This window comes from Dendropsophus ebraccatus, chromosome 5, assembly GCF_027789765.1.
Source record: "Dendropsophus ebraccatus isolate aDenEbr1 chromosome 5, aDenEbr1.pat, whole genome shotgun sequence".
Lineage (NCBI taxonomy): Eukaryota > Metazoa > Chordata > Amphibia > Anura > Hylidae > Dendropsophus > Dendropsophus ebraccatus.
In genome coordinates, this window is record NC_091458.1 from 162,400,047 (window position 1) to 162,423,018 (window position 22,972).

Here is a 22,972-nt window from a genome sequence, read left to right on the forward strand (position 1 = left end):
TATTACCCCCTATATATTCCTGGATGTAGTCCCTTATATACTATTACCCCCTATATATTCCTGGATGTAGTCCCTTATATACTATTACCCCCTATATATTCCTGGATGTAGTCCCTTATATACTATTACCCCTATATATTCCTGGATGTAGTCCCTTATATACTATTACCCCCTATATATTCCTGGATGTAGTCCCTTATATACTATTACCCCCTATATATTCCTGGATGTAGTCCCCTATATACTATTACCCCCTATATATTCCTGGATGTAGTCCCTTATATACTATTACCCCTACATATTCCTGGATGTAGTCCCCTATATATTATTACCACTACATATTCCTGGATGTAGTCCCTTATATACTATTACCCCTATATATTACTGGATGTAGTCCCTTATATACTATTACCCCCTATATATTCCTGGATGTAGTCCCTTATATACTATTACCCCTATATATTCCTGGATGTAGTCTCTTATATACTATTACCCCCTATATATTCCTGGATGTAGTCTCTTATATACTATTACCCCCTATATATTCCTGGATGTAGTCTCTTATATACTATTACCCCCTATATATTCCTGGATGTAGTCCCTTATATACTATTACCCCCTATATATTCCTGGATGTAGTCTCTTATATACTATTACCCCTATATATTCCTGGATGTAGTCCCTTATATACTATTACCTCCTATATATTCCTGGATGTAGTCTCTTATATACTATTACCCCTATATATTCCTGGATGTAGTCCCTTATATACTATTACCCCTACATATTCCTGGATGTAGTCCCTTATATACTATTACCCCATATATATTCCTGGATGTAGTCCCTTATAAGCCCCTGAAATAGTTTCCCCACAATGGACGTTAGGCTTACAGGTCTGTAGTTACCTGGGGAAGTCCTAGAGCCCTTTTTGAAGATACTATATCCATTTGCCTTACGCCAGTCCCTCGGCACAATACCAGTCAGCAATGAATCACGGAATATTTCATACAAGGATAGAGAAATTACATATATTTGGCAGAAACAAATCTGTAAAACATTGCACAGAATAGACCAGACTGAGGGAGAAGTATCCTACCCCAAGGCCTAACAGTGACATTGCAGCAACTCTAAGGTCACAATGGTCTGAACGATCAGCATGAGTATCCTGCGGGTGAGGCCCAACTACTGGCCGAGATTCCAGACATAACTATGTGAAGCCATGAACGATCTGAACGCCCTTACACCCTGAGGTACAGAGCAGATGGCTTACACAAGGTTCCTGCATGCGCCATGTCTGCACAAGGTTCTCATCATATTCTGATAGGTCACACCAGAGCCTGATGGGCCGTCATGGACCCCCCCCCCCCCTGATGGGCCGTCATGGACCCCCCCCCCATACACGGCCTGATACATAGATTTCTATTAGAAAACATGGGTCCAAAATGTCTGTTTTATCCCGATAGAAGCTCCTGGAACAGATTTCTGCGCCATTCTGTATATACAGCGTTCTATCTGGATCCGGCCGTAGATTCTTAGTCCGTTCACCCAACACTTATGACATGACACAAACGTTTCGGGGTCTCAGGTCCTGACTTACCGCTTCATCTGGCTCTATCTAAGTCTATGGATCTGGTCTCCTGCAATCAGTCAGTGTATAATACCGTATAGTGCTGTATACGCTGAGCGCCAATTTCCTGTGGGAACAGAAAGTTGGCAAAATGATGAGAGTGTCGGACAGGGTGCAGCCCGGGAAGCGGGACAGGTAAGTATGCCGCACCGTTATATCCCCTACACCAGACCTCCCAACTTTTAGAACGGCCAAATTGGGACACTTGCTGTTCAGTCTAGAAACATTTTACAGACATTTCTATACTTTTTAATTCGAGGATCCGTCCACACATACAGGATCTACAGGATCTGTGACACCTACAGATGTGTGTATGGGGCCATAGAACTCAATGAGTCTGCATGTGTGACAACGGCCATAATGTCACATGACTCATGGGAATATAACAATGTTTAGGATCCAGCGTGCACCACATGATGGAATAATATGCAGGTTTGGGTCTATTATACAGGAAGAAACCAGACACTGTACAACGTTTATTAATGCAAATCTCATTTCTAGGTCAAAAAGAGGGACGTGGGTCAAAAGTAGGGACTGTCCCTGCAAAAGGGGGACACTTGGGAGGTGTGCCTACAGCCCCAGCAGAAGCGCATGTTATATCTTTAGGCTAAGTTGGGACTGTCACAGCGACACCCTGCTGGGGCGAGACGTTGCTGTTCTGTACTCGGCTGCTAAACCACTTGGAGAATTGCACATGTCTGGACGTTGTTGGACTTTTGTGGTGTCATAGGTCACAGTTCTCTCTGATCAGTTACTATCCAGAGTAGGATCAGTCAGTCGGCTCTCCTTCTCATAACCAGGCCAGAAAACATCAAACTAACAGAGTAAGAGGGCTCAGCCCATTAACCGTCCTGTCTGCACGCTGTATACATCAGTATAAGTGACTGCACGCCTCCGGCCGCCATTATCACTAGTCTTTATTCTTACCAGTGGGCTTTTTGTACACCGCATCGACACGTTGGCCAATAAGACAGATAACAACCATAGACTGCCCATTCTGCAACATGAAAGCTGAGCTGGGATTGGCTGCTAGGTGTCTGATTCTTTCAGACAGATGAATAAATCTGGGCCAATATCTTACCCTGATGAATTCTTATTTATCTACCACAGGGAAACATGTCGGAAACAACTTTATATAGAATCCATTCTGGCCATCTATCGGAGTATCCAGGCTCCTGTACGGGATCTCACCCACTATTAACCCATTCTGGTGATCTATCGGAGTATCCAGGCTCCTGTGCAGGATCTCGCCCACTATTAACCCATTCTGGCCATCTATCGGAGTATCCAGGCTCCTGTGCAGGATCTCGCCCACTATTAACCCATTCTGGTGATCCATCGGAGTATCCAGGCTCCTGTAAGGGATCTGGCCCACTATTAACCCATTCTGGTGATCTATCGGAGTATCCAGGCTCCTGTACGGGATCTCACCCACTATTAACCCATTCTGGTGATCCATCGGAGTATCCAGGCTCCTGTAAGGGATCTCGCCCACTATTAACCCATTCTGGCCATCTATCGGAGTATCCAGGCTCCTGTACGGGATCTCACCCACTATTAACCCATTCTGGTGATCCATCGGAGTATCCAGGCTCCTGTAAGGGATCTCGCCCACTATTAACCCATTCTGGCCATCTATCGGAGTATCCAGGCTCCTGTGCATGATCTCGCCCACTATTAACCCATTCTGGTGATCTATCGGAGTATCCAGGCTCTTGTACGGGATCTCACCCACTATTAACCCATTCTGGTGATCCATCGGAGTATCCAGGCTCTTGTACGGGATCTAGATTGTCCACTATTAACCCATTATGGTAATACTGGATAATGGATATTTTCTTCAATTATAACTTGCTTAATTCTTTATATAATCGTATGGTTGACAGCTACTTCTTTAAACAGTCACTGTTGTTTTAAAAAAACTTTTGATATATCAGAGAGACATGTCGAAAATTATGATCTGTCTGGGTCTGAGTGTTCACACCTGCACCTATTATGATAACAAGCTGGGAAAAGGCCGTGCTGTAGCTCCCCACTCTGTCAGTGAAAGAGGTGAGCTCCATAGACCAGGGATGGGGAGCAAAGGTTTCCTACTCCTGCCATAGAATTAGGGCCGCATTACACTGGACGATTATTGTTCAAAAAATCGTTATATTGTTCAGATTTGTAGCAGGCAACGATTAAATGAACAGCGAGAAATCGTTGATTGTTTGATAGAATCTGGACCTATTTTCATCGTTGAACGTTCACAAATCGTTCAAGGTTTTTCGTTGTTCCCTAGTCAGCCAGGACAGGACGAGCGCAAGAAAGACAGTAAGTAACGATCATCGTCCTGTGTAATAGGGTGAACTATTTAAGATTCTTTGTCATAGCGGTCGTTCGAGATCGTATGTCAATAATCGTTTATCAATAAAAAAAAAAACATCCAGTGTAATTCCAACCTTACATAAGAAGCCCGACTTATCATGTGACGCAGAGTTGGAAGAGGACTGCACTGAGCATGGTCTTCTCATGGTCTTCTCCCGGCTCGTGAACAATCAGACCCGGACCAATCAAAACTTTTGACGTCTCTCTCTAACGTGAAAAGTTTTTAGAAACGACAGTGACACTTTAAGCTTGAAACGTACGACTGACAATACCGAGAGAGCACAGAAATCTGAATTTATCACTATTTTTTTTTTGTTAGCCCCTTTAGGTGTTTGGTTTGATATTTACAGTATGTGTCTTGCCTCCCCGTCTGTGTCTTCTACGCGTCTTGTCTCCCCGTCTGTGTCTTCTACGCGTCTTGCTTCCCTTTCTGTGTCTTCTATGCGTCTTGCCTCCCCGTCTGTGTCTTCTATGCGTCTTGCTTCCCTTTCTGTGTCTTCTACGCATCTTGTCCCCCTGTCTGTGTCTTCTACGCATCTTCTCCCCCCGTCTGTGTCTTCTACGCATCTTGTCTCCCCGTCTGTGTCTTCTACGCGTCTTGTCCCCCCGTCTGTGTCTTCTACGCGTCTTGCCTCCCTGTCTCTGTCTTCTCTGCGTCTTGTCCCCCGTCTGTGTCTTCTACGCCTCTTGCCTCCCTGTCTCTGTCTTCTACACGTCTTGTCCCCCGTCTGTGACCTCTACGCCTCTTGTCTCCCCGTCTGTCTTCTATGCGTCTTGTCCCCCGTCTGTGTCCTCTACGCCTCTTGTCTCCTCTACGCCTCTTGTCTCCCCGTCTGTCTTCTACGCGTCTTGCCTCCCTGTCTCTGTCTTCTACGCGTCTTGTCCCCCGTCTGTGTCTTCTCTGCGTCTTGTCCCCCGTCTGTGTCTTCTACGCGTCTTGTCCCCCGTCTGTGTCCTCTACGCCTCTTGTCTCCCCGTCTGTCTTCTATGCGTCTTGTCCCCCCGTCTGTGTCTTCTACGCGTCTTGTCCCCCGTCTGTGTCTTCTACGCGTCTTGTCCCCCGTCTGTGTCCTCTACGCCTCTTGTCTCCCCGTCTGTCTTCTATGCGTCTTGTCCCCCCGTCTGTGTCTTCTACGCGTCTTGTCCCCCGTCTGTGTCCTCTACGCCTCTTGTCTCCCCGTCTGTCTTCTACGCGTCTTGCCTCCCTGTCTCTGTCTTCTACGCGTCTTGTCCCCCGTCTGTGTCCTCTACGCCTCTTGTCTCCTCGTCTGTCTTCTATGCGTCTTGTCCCCCCGTCTGTGTCTTCTACTTGTCTTGCCTCCCGTCTGTGTCTTCTCTGCGTCTTGTCCCCCGTCTGTGTCTTCTCTGCGTCTTGTCCCCCGTCTGTGACCTCTACGCCTCTTGTCTCCCCATCTGTCTTCTATGCGTCTTGCCTCCCGTCTGTGTCTTCTACGCGTCTTGTCCCCCGTCTGTGTCCTCTACGCGTCTTGTCCCCCGTCTGTGTCTTCTCTGTGTCTTGTCCCCCGTCTGTGTCTTCTACGCGTCTTGTCCCCCGTCTGTGTCCTCTACGCCTCTTGTCTCCCCGTCTGTCTTCTATGTGTCTTGTCCCCCTGTCTATGTCTTCTACGCATCTCCTTGTCCACATACTAAATAGAAGGAAATAAACTTTAATGTAAATATTGACGACTAGTGACAGTCTTGATATTTTTTTAAGATGTCAGAATCTTCTAGTTCTCAATCCTTCTGCTAAATATACACAGGGTGGGACGGTGAGGGCCGTCAGCAGGGTAGGGCCATAATAGAGAGGCATGCTGTGGTTTTGGGTGGTGAGAGGGCGACATACTTAGTCCAGGCTCGCTGCAGGCAAAGTTCAGACTAACGTCACCATTCAGGAGTGTTTCTCTTCAAAGCGTGTTTGTATATAGCGGTGTGTGCTATTTGCTCAAGTCAAGTAATAGCTCTAGGAGCTTCGACTATTTTAGAAGACAACAAAAGAGCTGGGAAGGCATTTTGTGTTGAGTCGAAACATTTCTAAAATGTTTTGAGTGCGCAGGAAGGGTGCAGCAAATATCAGGCATTAGGTGCACACCATGTGCTCAAAGGACGGCTTTGCTGAATGTCATCAGGTTGGTCATACACAAAGAGTCCAATAAAGACCCTAAACATGTGACACAAAGAGTCGTGTCAAGAACAAAGTCCTAAAAGACTCTACATAATGCAGAATGGATGAATGTCACCTGTATATTCAAAGTGACCCGCCAGCGCCATTCACACCAGGCTGCGAGGTCAACAGAGCACGGACCTTCTGGATTATTACAGAAAGACGATATAATCTTCAGGGCGATATCGAGAGCAATGGACGTTACACCTGGACTTAAGAACATAGGACGCGATATAACATTCTATACCTATAACTCACCAAGAAGAGGCGGCCATGCCTGTGCTCTCTGTCACCCCCATAGACGTCAGTGAGGGGGGCTCAGTACATGCGCCGTCACCTCTCCAATATATGGCTTTATGGGTGGATACACATCCAGTGCGGGGCCGATGCTAGATAACAGCTATATACCATATATCTGCTATATACCATTATAACATATGTGCTTTTATTCTCCTATCAGGTAAATCAGTTGATCTCCCGCGAGGGGGGGGGGGTCTTAACTGGTTTCACAAGTGACTTTCGGACATCGGCGTCCTGTGAGCGTACGGGACTTACCTGGATGTGCACTTTAATTATTGCTTTTCCAATTAGCGTGGCTCCAAAGAACGTCCAGAAGGGCACAAGGAAATGTCCATGTTATTCCTGCCAGGTCGAATAAGGGATTTGGAATCTGAAGGGAAGAAGGTAAAACCAGTAAACACAACCAGTCCAAATCATTCTCTTTATGAGAGGTTCGATGGAGTCAACGGCCGATACAACGGCCATGCTAATACATTCACAGCGTAAATCAAAGTACCAAATGTCCCCAAAAATGATCAGCTGACAATAAATGTAATAATATAAAATGTAGGATGTTGCACCAAAACGGAAACGTTATATATGTCGTATGGGCAAAAAGGAAAATAAAAACGTTATCGTTATCTGTTTCCATGCTGCAAAGTTCTATATGGGCCCCTAGAATCTAAGGAAAACAATTTACGATTCTGACTGCCAAAAGTTTACTGGGTCGTCCACAAATCCCCCCCCATTATTCCTTCCCTCCCTGCGGAGTGGGGTTACGACCTTTAACCTCCATGTCTTCCATGTGTGTTCCTAATCCAGGAGACGCTCCTATGGAATCCCTTACAGCCGCCTCGAGATACCACTCAGGGTTCCGGAACGGTGTTACCACTGAAGGGAGTTTCCATTTCCATTTTAAGGAATGGTTTGGCCGTGCTTTCTCGTTGGGTTCGGCATCTAATTGGTCCATGGTCAGATATCTTTTATGGTCCATGGTGGGAATCTCAGGGACCAACCATCTTGCCAGTAAACATCTTTTGGCTACCAGCAAGAAAGGTAAGTATTAGGAGAGTAATGCTCCTCCTTAACAGGATTATCCAAGATTTAAAAAGACATAGCCGCTTTCCTCCAGAAACACTGCCACTCTTGTCCTCAGTTTGTTTGTGGTATTGCAGCTCACAAATTCATTCGAATGAATGGAGCAGAGTTGTAATACCACACACAACCTGAAGAGAGGTATGGCGCGGTTTTGGAAACAGTAGCTACCCAGGATATCCCCTTCAAAGTGTACGTGTCATAAGGGGCCGCTGCCAGATCAGCAGTTATTTCCACGCTGCCGGTGGACGTTCGGGTCTCCATGGTAATTGACATGGAGGAGAGCGTTGTGTGCGGCCCCATCAGAATAGAGGCTGCTCTCATTGTGGCCTCATGTGTGTCCATTGCCACAGAGACCCGACCTTCCACCTGCAGCCTGATATTCCCCTCCGATCCGTCCGCGGCCTCTCAGGATTAGTGGAGATCGAACTGTCCAAGAAAAGTCTGAAGAAACGAACATTTTACTGTTTGTTTGAGTTTGCGTTCGAGCGTCTTTCTGCCGGCCAATCGGTGCAGAGAACATAGAAGTGTCAGAAATGTCATTGCTGAGGTGTAGGGGTCTCATTGGCTGCTAAAATCACATGACCATCTCCTATAACCCTCACTGTGCTGCGTTCTGGACGCCCTTTGGCAGTATGCGATCTGATGAGGACGGACACCTTCAGCTTAGATTGTCCGTATGTGAATGAATGTGTCAATGATCCCTGGTGCTTGGACATATATAAGATTGTAGGATTAGGGGTTTGTTCATACTGGACACAGATAACGGCCCAGGTGACGAGTCCCCCGGAGACTCCATGACGGTTGGAGCTGAAGAATAAGAAATGAGCATCTATTGTTAGGAATGAGACTTTGGGCTCCTCAGTCCGTGCCGGGCGGCCGAGGAAGCGCTGAGTATGTCTGTTGTTTGCACTTATATTGTCTGAATTGTGTCTTACTTCTCAGCCACACCCGCCTTGCCTGTCAGACTTCTGGCGGTGCAGGGGTTACTGCACGTCTCGGTCTGTCCAGCTGAGCTTGGTGCCGGGATCAGGGCTGCTCCAATGCCGGACCTGATCTCTGATCCTGGATAATAAGCAGCCAGCTCCTCACTTCCCTGCTGGCTATTAGTTGTTACTAGTCCCAGCTCCCTGCTCCTTTCCCAGCATTCCCCTGTCCTAATCCCCTTGCTATTGCTCTGCCCGGGTTCTGACCTCCGACTATCCGCTCACTTTCTGATTTTGTACTGCGTTGTCCGTTTTGGCGCACCGCTCCTTTAAGGCCATTTTAAAACTGCTCATTAGGGGTTAAATATAAATATCTTTACACTTACTAGAAGGTCGTGGCAGAGGATGCGCCTGTCCTGGACGCTGCCTGCATTGTTGGCGTCGCTCTACAAAATAAATCAGCACCCACATGTCAGAAGCTGTTTTATTACACACCCCGGTATGAGGTCCCCAGCATATTATACACCCCAATATAAGGTCCCCAGCATATTATACACCCCGGTATGAGGTCCCCAGCATATTATACACCCCAATATAAGGTCCCCAGCATATTATACACCCCGATATGAGGTCCCCAGCATATTACACACCCCAGTATGAGGTCCCCAGCATATTACACACCCCGGTATGAGGTCCCCAGCATATTATACACCCCGGTATGAGGTCCCCAGCATATTACACACCCCGGTATGAGGTCCCCAGCATATTACACACCCCGGTATGAGGTCCCCAGCATATTACACACCCCGGTATGAGGTCCCCAGCATATTATACACCCCGATATGAGGTCCCCAGCATATTACACACCCCAGTATGAGGTCCCCAGCATATTACACACCCCGATATGATATGAGGTCCCCAGCATATTACACACCCCAGTATGAGGTCCCCAGCATATTACACACCCCGGTATGAGGTCCCCAGCATATTATACACCCTGATATGAAGTCCCCAGCATATTACACACCCTGATATGATATGAGGTCCCCAGCATATTACAAACCCCGATATGAGGTCCCCAGCATATTACACACCCCAGTATGAGGTCCCCAGCATATTACACACCCCGGTATGAGGTCCCCAGCATATTACACACCCCAGTATGAGGTCCCCAGCATATTACACACCCCGGTATGAGGTCCCCAGCATATTATACACCCCGGTATGAGGTCCCCAGCATATTATACACCCCGATATGAGGTCCCCAGCATATTACACACCCCGGTATGAGGTCCCCAGCATATTATACACCCCGGTATGAGGTCCCCAGCATATTATACACCCCGGTATAAGGTCCCCAGCATATTACACACCCCGATATGATATGAGGTCCCCAGCATATTACACACCCCGATATGAGGTCACCAGCATATTATACACCCCAGTATGAGGTCCCCAGCATATTATACACCCCGATATGATATGAGGTCCCCAGCATATTACACACCCCAGTATGAGGTCCCCAGCATATTACACACCCCAGTATGAGGTCCCCAGCATATTACACACCCCAATATGATATGAGGTCCCCAGCATATTACACACCCCAGTATGAGGTCCCCAGCATATTACACGCCCCAGTATGAGGTCCCCAGCATATTACACACCCCGGTATGAGGAACCCAGCATATTACACACCCCAGTATGAGGTCCTTAGCATATTACACACCCCGGTATGAGGAACCCAGCATATTACACGCCCCGGTATGAGGTCCCCAGCATATTACACACCCTGGTATGAGGAACCCAGCATAATACACACCCCAGTATGAGGAACCCAGCATATTACACACCCCAGTATGAGGTCCCCAGCATTTTACACACCCCAGTATGAGGTCCCCAGCATATTGCACACCCGGGTATGAGGTCCCCGGCATATTACACACCCTGATATGAGGCCCTCGGCATATTACACACCCCAGAATGAGTTCCTCAGCATATTACACACCCCAGTATGAGGTCCCCAGCATATTGCACACCCGTGTATGAGGTCCCCAGCATATTACACACCCAGTGGCAGATTAAATGTACCCTGGGCCCCGGGCTGTCCACCCAACGTGGGCCCCTACCCCCTCCCATAAACATATTGCCACCTGGTCCCTGGCTGTTGCCCTAACCCCCCCCATAAACATATTGCCACCTGCCCCCCTTGCAGCTGGTCCCACTGCCAGCCCTGTGCTTCTCCTCCCCATACTTCTCCCCCTTACTTCTCCTCCCATGCTTCTCTCCTCCTCATGCTTCTCCCCCCATACTTCCTCCCCATACTTCTCCTCCCATGCTTCTCTCCCCCATCCCTGTGATTCTCTCCCCCATGCTTTCCTCCCCCAAACTTCTCTCTCCTGTTTCTCTCCCCCATTGCTTCTCCTCCCCTATGCTTCTCTCCCCCATACATCTCCTCACATGCTTCTCTCCCCTGCTTCTCTCCCCCATACTTATCCTCCCATACTTCTCCCCCCTGCTCCTCTCCACCATACTTCTCCTCCCAGCTTCTCTCCCCCATACTTCTCCTCCCGGCTTCCCCCCCCCCCCCATGCTTTTCCCGCATACTTTTTCTCCCAGCTTCTCTCCCCCATACTTCACCTCCCAGCTTCTCTCCCCCATACTTCTCCTTTCCTGCTTCTCCTCCTCCATACTTCTCCTTTCCTGCTTCTCCTCCTCCATACTTCTCTCCCCCCGTGCTTCTCTCCCCCAAGCCTCCTCACCTCCATCGAGCTTCAGGTACAGCCTGTAGTTCCCGCCGGACGTGCTGATCCAATCAGCGGAGATTGGGAGCGTGGTGTACGCATCCTATCATTGCGTGCGCCACGGCCCGGTCTCCGCTGATTGGATTGGAGCAGCACGTGGGGGGGCAGTAGGTGAGGCAGGCGGAAGGGCAGCAGCGACGATCTGCGAGCCAGATGCGGCCATCAAAAAAGCTGCATCTGGCTCGCAAGACCGGGGCAGGAGGCATTTTATTCGGGGCATGACCCCCGAATAAAACTGCGGCAGACTCCAGGGTCAGCTGGGCCCTGGAAAGTGACGTGCTGCCGTGTGCTGCATACTAATAATATGGGCAGCGGCATGGGCCCCCCCGGAGCCTCGGGCAGCCGCCCAAACCACCCACATTATAATCCGCCACTTTACACACCCCAGGAGGTGATGCCCAGCATATTACACAACCCAGGATGAGGTCCCCAGCATATTGTACACCCCAGTATGAGGTCCCCAACCGCCTTTATGCAGCGAGTTACCTGCTGAGAGGCCTGCAACTTGAGCTTGCCGAAATGCAGGCAATGCTGGCAAAGCAATGCAAAAGGCAGAGTTAAGTTTTTTTTCTTTTCTTAAAAATTCTTATTTTATTGTTAATAAAAAAAATGTTGTTTGTGTATGAAGTGTTTGTCTTTATTTTTTGCATTCCTTTTTATCATCCTCCTTGCTGCATGTTTATCTCTATGGGACTCCCCAGTATATTACACACCCCAGTATTATAGCCCTATTCCACGGAACGTTTGTCGTTCATAAACTCGCTCAAACGACCACTTGCAAACGATCGTCGTTGAGTCATTCTCAAATGTTTTTAAACATTACGAAAAAAAATCGTTTGTCTTTCAACGTTAATTTTCTAATCGTTTTGTTGAATTAAAAAATCGTTAATTCGTTTACAAAAAGTGTTAAAAAAGTAGGTGTGTTGTATTCTAATTATCAATTACCTCAACAAATTTTATTCGTTCGTTTGAACAATTGAAGTAGCGCGGGCTCATACCACGTGGAGTATTGTTCGTATTTTCGAGGCGTGTTCTATTGATACGTCCCAGGCTTGAAATGGTTTCTATTCGTTCGTTAAAACAAGGACACGACCAGTTTGTACCGTGCATTTCTTCGCCTCCATTTCATTTCACCGTGCCTTCGCTCACGTCGATTCGTTTGTAATTGATTCGCCTTTTCTTGGATCACATCGATTTATCATTGGATAATTGGGCTACAAGGTATGTTATTTTTACCCCTTTTGAGTTAATATATACGATTACAGTTGTCATGTATTATTATTTTTTGATGTTTCTTGTATGAAGCATTTTATATATATTTGTGTCATTATAAGTATAAAATTTTGCTGTTATATTAACATATGTGTATTGCATTATATATCGGAAATTGAAAAAAAAATTTTCTCCACTTTGCTATATATATATATATATATATATATATATATATATATATATATATATATATATATATATATACACACACACACACACCATAATATATATAGTACATTATACACTACCGTTGAAAAGTTTGGGGTCACATTGAAATGTCCTTATTTTTGAAGGAAAAACACTGTACTTTTCAATGAAGATAACTTTAAACTAGTCCTAACTTTAAACCAATCCCCTCTATACATTGCTAATGTGGTAACTGACTATTCTAGCTGCAAGTGTCTGGTTTTTGGTGCAATATCTACATGGGTGTATAGAGGCCCATTTCCAGCAACTATCACTCCAGTCTTCTAAGGCCCCGTTCCCACTGAGCAAAGCTAGCGGAATTCCGCGACGGAATTGTCCGCCGCGGAATGCCGTTAGCCTCCCGCTCATAATGGGACTCTATGGAAGGCGCGCGCTCCTGCCCTGTCCGCGCTGAAGAATGAACATGTTCATTCTTCAGCGCGTACAGAGCAGCAGCGCGCGCCTCCCATAGAGTCCCATTATGAGCGGGAGGCTAACGGCATTCCGCGGCGGACAATTCCGTCGCGGAATTCCGCTAGCTTTGCTCAGTGGGAACGGGGCCTAATGGTACAATGTGTTTGCTCATTGGCTCAGAAGGATAATTGATGATTAGAAAACCCTTGTGCAATCATGTTCACACATCTGAAAACAGTCTAGCTCGTTACAGAAGCTACAAAACTGACCTTCCTTTGAGCAGATTGTGTTTCTGGAGCATCACATTTGTGGGGTCAATTAAACGTTCAAAATGTCCAGAAAAAGAGAACTTTCATCTGAAACTGGACAGTCTATTCTTGTTCTTAGAAATGAAGGCTATTCCATGCCAGAAATTGCTAAGAAATTGAAGATTTCCTACAACGGTGTGTACTACTCCCTTCAGAGGACAGCACAAACAGGCTCTAACCAGAGTAGAAAAAGAAGTGGGAGGCCGCGTTGCACAACTAAGCAAGAAGATAAGCACATTAGAGTCTCTAGTGTGAGAAACAGACGCCTCACAGGTCCCCAACTGGCATCTTCATTACATAGTACCCGCAAAACACCAGGGTCACCATCTACAGTGAAGAGGCGGCTGCCGGATTTTGGCCTTCAGGGCAGAGTGGCAAAGAAAAAGCCGTATCTGAGACTGGCCAATAAAAGAAAAAGATTAAGATGGGCAAAAGAACCCAGACATTGGGCAGAGGAAGACGGGAAAAAAGTGTTGTGGACGATGGATGAATCCAAGTTTGAGGTGTTTGGATCACAAAGAAGAAGGTTTGTGAGACGCAGAAGAAATGAGAAGATGCTGGAAGAATGCCTGACGCCATCTGTTATACATGGTGGAGGTCATGTGATGGTCTGGGGTTGGTGCTGGTAAGGTGGGAGATTTGTACAGGGTAAAAGGGATTGTGAATAAGGAAGGCGATCACTCTGCACCGCCATGCCATACCCAGTGGGCAGCGCTTGGTTGGAGCCAATTTCATCCTACAACAGGACAATGACCCTAAACACCTCCAAATTGTGCAAGAACTATTTCCAGCAGAAGCAGTAGCTGGTAGTCTATCATAGGGAATGGAGTGGCCAGCGCAGTCACCAGATCACCAGCCCATTGTGGGAGCAGCTGGACCGTATGGTACGCCAGAAGTGCCCATCCAACCAATCCAACTTGTGGGAGCTGCTTCTAGAAGCGTGGGGGGCAATTTCTCCAGCTTACCCCAACAGATTAATAGCTAGAATGCCAAAGGTGGGCAATGCTGGAATTGCTGCAAAAGGAGGAACAGTAGTGTATATACTGTACCTCAGGTTAAGAATAACTTGAATTGAGAGCACTTTGCAAGAAGAGATCACAGTTTTTCAAAATTGTGTCTTGGTGTAAGAGCATTGCTTTGGTCTAAGAGCTCCCTGTACTGGGTTGGCGGGGGAGGTGCATGGTCTGCATAGCGGGGTCTACAGCCCTGTACTCTGACCCAGGAAGTCTCCCTCACCTTCCAAATCATAGCAGATCCACTTCAGGCTGGGGCTTACATCAGAGGACAGGACTGTGGAGGTAATCTCTCCATAGCTGTAACCTCTCTCTCCCCGGACAGAGAGTGCTGCATGTATGTGCCCACATCTGTCCTGCTCATTCCTTCATGCTCCCTGCAGTCTCTGTCCGCCCTTGTGTTTCCCTCCTCTCCATTACTGTACAGTCACTTATAATATCACAGATTCTGCTGTTTCTGAATGTTTGTTTCATTTGTTTTACATGTTGTTAAGAATAATAAATCCTTTTTTTTGTGGTGTGGAACCAATTGTCTGGATTTCTATAATTTTTTTATGGGAAAATTTGCTTTGGTTTAAGAGTGAATTTTGATTACAAGCGGAACGGATTATACTCCTAATCCAAGGCACCACTGTATGTATATATATATATATATATATATATATATATATATATATATATATGTGTAACAATTATATAGATTCAGTTAATCAGTTTGCACTTCTGCAGTGTATATATATATATATATATATGTGTGTGTGTGTGTGTATTTAGACATATATACATATTAGTATGTATTTTAAGTTATATAGATATATTAGTATATATTTTGATAACTATATAGATATATTTACCGATTTATAGATATCTACTTTTTTTTTTCCTGGTGTGAACGTCTGTTTAATTTTTCAGACACCGCAGCAGGGGCCGACGACGTTCCAATTGTTTTGGATGCGGAGGTCATGGACGATATTTGTGAGTTTTGAAGACTTTTGTTTATGGTCAATGTAGTCGTGTGTATGAGCTTAAAATATACAATTTTTTGCAATTCTTTTATAGTCGTTACCCAAGTGGATGCGGCAGATTCAAGTGAGCAGGACCCAAACTGTAGGCAAGTGGAAAACTATAAGGCCCCTTCAGAAATTGTCATGAAATCCAAAATGACATTTAAAAAACATGCGGATTTCATGATGGTTATCAGCTATTTCTAGGAAACTTTTAGGAAACACCTTTTGAATTTTCCGCTCTAAAGTAAAAGAAGTTTTTAAGGGCGTGGCCTGAGCGCGATGTAGGCAGCAGCACGAACGCTGAGCCCCCGCACACAGTATCCTGTTTATTACATTCCCCGCGACTATTTACCGGTGAGCTGTGATGCGGAGGAGAGAGTGGGTGCCAGGGACCCTCCACACCGACTTGGCAGCCAAATGAGGCGCAGACAGAGGAGAGGAGCGGAGGCAAAAGCCAGCGGGTCTGTTACGTCGCGCGGCCAACATGGCGCCGCGGGAGGCCAGCACAGTAAAGAGACCGCGGTCTGGCTGCAGAAATATGCCAGGCGCTTGGAGTGGGCTGAAGCAGAATCACATGAGGAGGATTCAGACTTCTCCGTACAAGATGCGGGTGCTGAGCACTGCGGTCCAGAGGAGGATGCTCCGGAGCCACAAAGGTCACAGACTGTGAGTAAAATTGCCTCACATGCGGGAGCCGCCATGTTACCAACACAGCTCCCTCCTCCGGCCAAAACCCCACCATTAAGGAGGTATACGCTGCGCTCACACAGGTCAGTGCTTCCCTGCACTCACATATTGGAGGCCTGAAAGAGGACATGAGAAAAGCGCATAAGTGAGGTGGAGGGCCGTGTCAGCGAGCTGGAAGATCAATCCTCCCCTATGAAACGTGATTTAAAACGTGTGGCACATAATGTATCCCTGCTGATTAATAAATCTGATGATATGGAAAATCGGATGATGCGCAGAAAAAGTTGAAGGGAAGGACGCAGTTGCCTTTTTCGAATCCTGGCTCAGGGATAAAATGGGGGTGGATAATCTGGCCCACATTTTCGTCATTGAAAGAGCACACAGAGTGCTGTTTAGAGCACCGCCACCAGGGGCCCCTCCCAGACCTGTCCTGATGCGCATTCTTCATTTTGGGGACAGAGATACAATACTTCACCTGGCTAGAAAACATGATGATTTAACCATTGATGGAACTACAATATCTATTTATCCCGACTTCTCTGCCGAAGTCCAAAAGAAAAGGGCACAGTTTGTGGATATTCGCAAGCGCCTGAGAGCTCTACAAGTCCCTTATTCTACCATCTACCCTGCGAAGCTCCGGGTAGTTGCCCTGGGGACCACCCACTTTTTTGAGACACCTAAAGCAGCGTTGCAATGGCTAGAGAACAACGAGCATAATCTACAAAAGGATGCCTGATCAGTGTTGTCTCGCTTTGTTCTCCAGATGGTTGCTGGCTGGGCTTTCTATCTTTTGATCCGGCTTCATTACGTTCAAGATGTGTGCCTAACCTCTAAGGTTAAGAATTTGTCACGGGGGACATTATCCTCACTATTCAGTACTGAGTGCGGGAGGGGGCGAGTACAGACACTATGCATATACACCCTGTTGGGTCTGTAAAGGGCTCGGAGTCATCCGTTTGTATACCATTCTTCCAAAATTGATAGTGAGGGCCGCTTTATATGCTTACACTGTGATATATATGGTATCTCGATAATCCTGGTGGCTGTGTATATCCCACCCCCATATAATGTTGAAGTACTTAAGTGTGTCATTACCTATATTACTTCCATGCCGCCTGTGCCTGTACTTATAATTGGAGATTTTAATAATGTCTTGTCTCCACAACTAGACCGTTTCTCTGCGGGTGTGCCGCACTCAGGTATACAGCACACGGCCTTGTCGCGTCTGCTGGAGGAGTGTGGTCTGAGCGATTTATGGAGATTACGTCATCCTCATAGCCAACAGTACTCTTGTTATTCTGGCTCGCACCACACTCTATCCAGGATAGACATGGCAATTGGTACACCATCGTTGCTTTCTTACATTACTGATATAGAGTATCTACCCAGAAGTGTTTCTGACCACTCGCCAATTAAGGTCTGTCTAAATATGGGGACTGGGAGGCGGGAAAACCCAGTGCCCTGGAGACCCCATCCATTTTGGATGCAACTGGTGGATGACAGTCCCTCTATCGATAAGTCCATAGCTGTATTTTTTCATATAAATACTGGGTCTGCCTCGTCCCTATGGGTGTGGGAGACCATGAAGGCCTTCGTTAGAGGGATCTACATCCAGAAAATAAATACCCATAAAACGAGAGCGATACAGTTAACTATCGCTCTTAGAGATCAGGTGCAACGGACAGAATGCACTATGGTCACAGATCCTTCCACATTGAATAAGACCAGATGGGAGGAGGCACAAAAACTTTATAGTGATCACCTATTGAAAATTACTGAGGACAAACGCTTCTTCCAAGAGGGGGAGAGTGCTGGTCACTTATTGGCCACTATTGTAAAAACACAGGAGGGCCCGAATCATATTGTGGAATTAGCTGACATGGGAGGACAGATAGTAAATACGGATAAGGGCATACTAGAGGTACTGCTTAGCTACTATACAGATATATATACTTCCACTCTGACAAAATCAGACGCGGAGCTGGACCAATACTTACATTCTATTGACTTACCCAGCCTGACTCCTGAGCAGAGGGATTTGCTGGAAGGGCCTCTAGCGGTTGAGGAATTGGAAGACGCACTCCTGTCCCTCTCTAATGAGAGGGCTCCAGGATGTGACGGTCTTCCTGACGAATTTTATAAAAAACACCAGAATGTCTTACTTCCTCATCTGTTAGAGGTCTACCGTGACTCTTTGCAAGAAGGGATTCAATGAGGGAGGCTACAATAGTAGTCATTAGAAAGCCAGGCAAGGACCCTAAGGAGCCAGGCTCTTACCGGCCCATATCTCTGCCAACAAATGATGTCAAGCTCTTGGCCCGGGCTTTGGCAAACAGATTGACACAAGTAATAACTTCCCTGATCCACAGTGATCAATCGGGCTTTATGCCAGAACGGTCCACTGCCCTTAATTTACGTAGGCTCCACATGAACATACAATTGGGGGCAGGGGAGGCGGAGTCCCCGGCGGTGGTCTCACTCGACGCTGCGAAGGCCTTCGATAGCGTCGAGTGGGCCTTCCTATGGGCTGTCATGAGGCGGATGGGATTTGGGCCCCAATTTCTCAAATGGGTACAGTTACTGTATAAACAACCAAGGGCTAGAATCCGGGCTAACGGAGGTCTCTCAGAGGGATTCGCGTTGGGAAGGGGCACAAGACAGGGTTGCCCCCTGTCGCCCCTTCTTTTTGCGATTACTATAGAGCCACTGGCTTGCCTTTTGCGCACGTCTTCAGCATTTCAGGGCTTCCCCAGGGGTGTCAGAGAGGAACGTGTGTCGTTATATGCTGATGACATGCTTCTGTACGTCGGTAATATCCTTACATCTCTCCCTAATATTATGTCTATTATAGAAGAATATGGAGTAAGCTCTGGACTGTCCATAAATTGGACTAAATCAGTTATCCTCCCCCTCAAACCGCTGCCTGAGGGCGCTCTAGTCTCCACTAATTTGCAAATTGTCACTGAATTCAAATATCTAGGAATAATAATAACCCCAAACATTAGAGATTTTATTGCCAAAAACCTTCAGCCGTTACTGTCTAAATTCATGATTAAAGTGGACACCTGGCGCCGCCTCCCACTCTCTGCCATAGGGAGAGGCAATCTCCTAAAGATGATTCTGATGCCCCAACTGCTTTATGTTATCCACAACTCCCCTGTGTGGATACCACTCCGCTTTCTTCATAAGATCCAGGGTATATTCTGTGATCTAGTCTGGCGCAAAGGTACACCACGTATCAAACTAGAAACGTTACAGAGACATAAGACTGCGGGGGGATTAGCCCTTCCGACCCCTATATCTACTTCCTGGCCTCCCAGCTACAGCATTTACGTGGTTGGGGCTGTCAGGAAGCTATGAGTCAGACTGGTAAATTGGTTAATTGGCTGAGTGGACATAAACTACCCATTATGGCTTTAGAGACTGGAGACACCAAATGGGAGGGAAGGGTTCTCCCGACATTAGCTCGATGACCAAGGTTTGGGCCAAGGTAAAATCTTTGCTTCGTATTGGTAGTTTTACCACCTTTACTCCCCTGTGGGGTAATCCCCTACTACCAGAATTTTTTTAACTGGAGGGGTTTTCTCCATGGGAGGACAAGGGTATTCTATTCCTGCAACACATCATTCAGGAGGACGGAATAGCCACCTTCGAATATATTCGCACGACCTTTGACCTTCCACACACCAGGTTCTACCAATACTTACAAATTCGGCATGCTTACGAGGCACAAAAAAGACAGACTGACTTGAGTATCACTTCGCATGACTTGTTTAGTTATATATCTAAAGGGGACTCTACTAAGGGCCTGATATCAAGCTTATACAATCAGCTCCTCCCAGAGCACTTTAGTCAATTCCCATTAACGATACGTGAGAAATGGGAGGCGGATGTGGGGAGTCTGTCTGATGAAAACTGGAACGACGTTCTTGAACTTACCACCATGGTTTCTCTTAGTGAATCTCAGCGGCTCTCGCAGATATTCTTATTACATAGAGTCTATAAGACACCCATACTTCTACATAATATTGGTGCTTGGCCGACTGCAGACTGTCCATGGTGCCACTCAGAGAATGCCTCCTTATTGCACATGATATGGGCGTGTAGCCAGCTAGAGGCCTTCTGGAAGGGAATACTGGATATAGTCACTAAAATATACGGCCTCTCTCTACCTATGGAACCAAAAACTTGTATACTGGGGATTATAGAGTTCCCAAATATAGAAGATACTGACATGGTCGCAATTCAAAGAATGCTTTATCAGGCACGGAAAGTAATCGCATCCAGGTGGATTCAGACAGACCCCCCTACAATACAAGAATTTATCACCAAAATGAACCTCACCATCAGACTGGAAAGAGGTGTTTACATTAGGAGGAAATGCACGCATAAATTCGAAAAAATATGGGGGCGTTGGATAGACACGGCGGGACCACCCTCGGGGTCCTTATGGGACTGTTGTAGAAACCCTATACAGGTCATGCTCAACTCAGTGGCAAGTAGCCATTAATGCAAGATATCAAACGGATACGCGTATCCTATTTTTCGCACTATATGATCTAGTACAGGGCTTAGATGTGTCTATGGAACTTTTTATAGTATGATCTCCTCGGTGCTACGATACACAGGTATGTTTCTTCACTGTTTTTTCTTTAGTTAAGGTTTCTGCTAATGACTGATCTGGTTCTTCTCTTTTTCCTTTCTTCATATCACCTATAATTGGGACTCTAATTGTATCTGGCACAAGGGCTTGTTAAGTCGCTTCCCAATGTTATACGATGTAATTACTTGATTGCAGATATCCTTCTTTTATTTCATTTTTTTTATGTCTTTCCCTTTTTATATCTGTGTTAAAAATTGTTTTGTTAAAAAACCAAATAAAAACTATCTGATTTTTTTTAAAAAAAGAAGTTTTTAAAAAAAGGTCAACAAAAACCACCTACATGACAAGTCCCCCCAGCGCTGCAGTGCCAGCGTATTCCCCTCATGTGAACCGTCATCATCTCGCCCACATGTGCCCTGCCACCGCCTTCCCCGTGTGTACTGTGCCCTGATACCCTGACACCCTCATGGCTTATTTTATAGCTTATTGGCTACCTTCAGTATGACCTGACAAAAGGACATGATGGGAGATGTAGTTCTGCAAAATGGATGTTGACAGCAGGCAGAAGTACAAATACTGCCATGTCCAGGTGACAGCTCATGAGGGTCGTTGTACCTCTGCGCTGTGTCCATCCGCTTTACAACCCTTCTTTCCCCTGCCTGACAGGTCATGGTAAGAGTTGTACTAGTGCTGTCTGTGGGCATCTGCGCTGCAGGGCATGCTGGCATTTGTAGTTGTGCAACCTGGATGACAACATTACAACTTGTATAAAATGGCTGATTAGTATTTATGTTCTCTCTCTTTTCGGCCAGTAAGATATTCCTCTGCCGATTCCAGTCGCTGCAATAACCTATTACACCAAGGGTCAATGGAATTGCTCGCTATTCAGTGGAAAGGGAAAAATCTCCAAGAAATACAAAGGCGGCTGAAGGAAGTGTTTGAGTTTCATTGAAATGGCAGAACTTGGTTGAGAAGGTTGTATCTATCCAAAGTTGTTTATAGGAGCCCATGGTCATACCTTTCTTTTTTTTTTTCCCTTGCGGCATTTTGTTTGTTGACCTTTGAACTCTCAAACTTTGTATCTTTCTACGCCACAAGTGATGGATCGTGCCCTCGCACATTTGTATTATGTTACTTTGGCCGCATCTATTTCTGCTCATTATGGGGCTTCTAACCTCACAAGGCAGAATGATGGGAGTTTGGCCTTAGGGGCTTTGAAGCCTGATTCACTCTGACGCTCATGGACCTATTTTGGCACACTTATCGCATCAAGCCATGGAAAAGTTTGACAATTTTGCTAGAACAGGAACCATCTTTAACCCCTTAAGGTCAAAGCCAATTAGCATTTTTGCACTTTTGCTTTTTCCACTTTATATTTAAAAGTCCATAGCGCTTATATTTTTTCACCTAGAGACCCACATGAGCGCTTATTTTTTGCAAAACCAATTGTACTTTGCAATGACATTATGCATTATTTCTCCATAACATATGCTGCGAACTGGAAAAAAATCATTTGCGCTGTCAAATGGAAAAAAAAAAGGAATTTGTTTTGATTTTGGGGAGTTTTGCATTTACGCCGTCCGTCCTATGGTAAAACTTGTTCCTCATGTTCCTCAAGTCGTTATGATTACAACAATATATAACATGTATAACTTATATTGTATCTGATGGCCTGTAAAAAATTCAAACCATTGTTACCGAAAATATGTTCCTTACAATCGCTCTATTCCCGGCTTATAGTGCTTTCATCCTTTGGTCTATGGCGCTGTGTCAGGTGTCATTCTTTGCGCCATGATGTTTACTTTCTATCGGTACCTTCATTGCGCATATGCAACTTTTTGATCACTTTTTATTAAATTTTTTCTGGATTTGATGCGACCAAAAATGCGCAATTTTGCACTCTGGAATTTTTTGGCGCTGACGCCGTTTACCGTGCGAGATCAGGAATGTGATTAATTAATAGTTCGGGCGATTACTCACGCGGCGATACCAAACATGTTTATTTATTTATTTATATTTATAAAATGGGAAAAGGGGGGGGATTTGGACTTTAATGGGGGAGGGGATTTTTATTAAAAAACATTTTTACTTTTATTTTTACTTTAACTAGAAGTCCCCCTGGGGTCTCCTATATACACAGCACTGATCCCCCTGGGGGACTTGTATATACACAGCACTGATCCCCCTGGGGGACTTGTATATACACAGCACTGATCCCCCTGG

General features: G+C 46.0%; 1 long non-coding RNA gene across 2 annotated transcripts in view; it reads right to left on the minus strand.

The window, feature by feature from the left end:
• LOC138793960 (uncharacterized) overlaps window positions 1-22,972 on the minus strand; it is a 117,078-nt gene that overhangs the window by 22,905 nt on the left and 71,201 nt on the right. For both annotated transcript variants that reach the window (XR_011363378.1, XR_011363379.1), the window contains exons 2-4: window positions 8,842-8,901; window positions 6,711-6,825; window positions 1,598-1,694 (exon numbers count right to left, since the gene is read on the minus strand). This is a non-coding gene — a long non-coding RNA (uncharacterized lncRNA). The remainder of the gene's footprint in view (window positions 1-1,597; window positions 1,695-6,710; window positions 6,826-8,841; window positions 8,902-22,972) is intronic.